Genomic DNA, 2,381 nt, shown 5'->3' on the forward strand with positions numbered 1-2,381 from the left:
ATTAAGCTCTATGTAATAAACACAGGATGTTATAACCTAATTCTAGAACAACTATAGCTATATTAGCATAAAGTTACCTTTAATTACTAAGAGTAAGTTCTAAACTTTAACTCTTTTTAATGCTAAAATATATGCTTACGCTTACACCTAAACAACACCTAAATAGCACTTAATATAGAAGGTTTTTAGACCTACTTTTTAATAACCTAGAGAAAAACTACTTAAGTAAGGCTAACAAGCTAAGCCTTTTACTAAAATAGGCTATATAAAATAATTTAACAACTACTTAAACTTAAAAAAAAAAGCCTTTAAGAAACCTTTACTTACTTAATTTAAACACAAACTAGGACTTAAACAGCAGATAGACATCTACTATATAAGACCTGCCTTATTTATAACCCTAGCTTAATAACTAGATTACAAAATCTACACAGTTATAATTTCTAATATAGACTAAGCTTTAGCTCCCTAAAAATACACTAACTTAAAGATAATAGTCTCTTAAGACTACTATAACTTATTACATGTCTTTTTTTAAAATAAGTCTAATAAGCTTTTAATATAATGTTTATATAATTACTAGATAACTCTTAAGCCTAGTAAACAACCTAGTTATAGGCTACTATATAAAATGTTACTAAACAAATTAAAAGTGCTCTAAAAATACTTTAATAAAAACCTAAAAAAAAAGTTTATTTAAGCTAGCTTTTTACTAGTAGTGTTACTTATACTATTTATAAAGAAACCTAGAGGTAGGCTTTAATTCTATATTAACTACTAAAGACTAAACACTATTACTATTAAAAACTAATACTTAATTTTTTTTTATAAGAAACCTTAAGCTAACTAAGTAAAGTAAAGTATTTTATAAAGTTAAATATTATTGCTGCCTTTAACAAACTAAGAATAGTAAAGGGTAATAAGTAGCTAACAGCATTTTAGACCTAATATAGACTATTTAAGTACTTAGTAATGCCTTTTAGCTTAGCTAACGCGCCTAGTACTTTTTAACATTTTGTAAACAACTTACTCTAACTCTACCTAGACATGTTCTGCACTATGTATATTAATAATATTCTAATCTATAGTAATAGCCTTTTAAAGCATAAACAGCATATACGCCTAGTGCTAAAGGCTATAGAAAAAGCAGGTTTGTAACTTAACATAGATAAATGTAAGTTCTACTAATTAAAGGTCACATATTTAGAATATGTAATCTTTATAGATAGCATTTAAATAGACCCTGTTAAAGTTTAGACTATGCTAGATTAGTAATACTTAAAGAACATAAAAAATGTTTAAGCCTTTATAAAATTTGCTAACTTTTACTAATAATTTATTAATAACTTTTTATAGCTAGTAAGCTCTATAATTACACTTACTAAAAAAAAAGTTTAATTTAACTTTAACTTAAATTACTAATAGTCCTTTAACTAGCTAAAAAAAGCCTTTACTAAAGCTTTAATACTCTACTACTTTAACTCTAAACTACTAATACTTGTAGAAGCTAATGCCTTAGACTACATAGTAGCAGGAGTTCTTTCCTAGACTAAGCTAGACAGGACTATTAGGCCTATTACATACTTTTTAAAAAGAATAAGTCCTGCAAAAGGTAATTATAAGATCTATAATAAAAAATTACTTGCTATAGTACACTGCTTTAAATAATAGCAACCTAAACTAGAAGGTGCAGCGCATCTAATATAGGTCCTATCTAACTATAAAAACTTATAGTACTTTATAACTATAAAATAACTTAGCTACTAATAAGCCTATTAGTTTAAATACCTGTTTTATTTTAATTTTAAAATTACTTATTATTCTAGTTAAAATAGAGGGAAACTAGATGCTTTTATAAAGTAATCCTAAAATTTCTTTACTTAGAAAAAAGTGTAAAAGGCTTAACACTAAACTCTACTCTAACTTAAGCTATTTTTAGACCTTAACCTAAATAAAATAAATTAAATAATTAATTAAATTATTATTAATAAGTATTTAAATAATAAATTTATTTAAAAAACTTTAAACCTGCTCTAAAATAGCGCTAGTTAGTTAAAGAAGGTAACACTAGTTAACTATAAAAACTAAAATAGTAAGCTATATTACTATAACTAACTTATAATCTTTAATTTTAATAAACTAAGAATTAAACTACTCTAAATTATACATAACTTGCCTGTTAGAGAACACCTAGGTAGAGGAAAGACTCTTAACCTACTACAGAGAGAGTACTACTAGCCCTGCATGTTCTATACTGTACGCTAATACGTATTATGTTGCTATACTTGCTGTAAAGTAAAGGCCTTTTAAAAAAAGTATAATAGCCTACTTAAACTACTTCTAATTTCTAAACAAGCTTAAAAAGACATATTAATTAATTT

The sequence above is a fragment of the Lindgomyces ingoldianus genome, assembly GCF_010093535.1.
Source record: "Lindgomyces ingoldianus strain ATCC 200398 unplaced genomic scaffold BDR25scaffold_70, whole genome shotgun sequence".
Classification (NCBI taxonomy): Eukaryota; Fungi; Ascomycota; class Dothideomycetes; order Pleosporales; family Lindgomycetaceae; genus Lindgomyces; species Lindgomyces ingoldianus.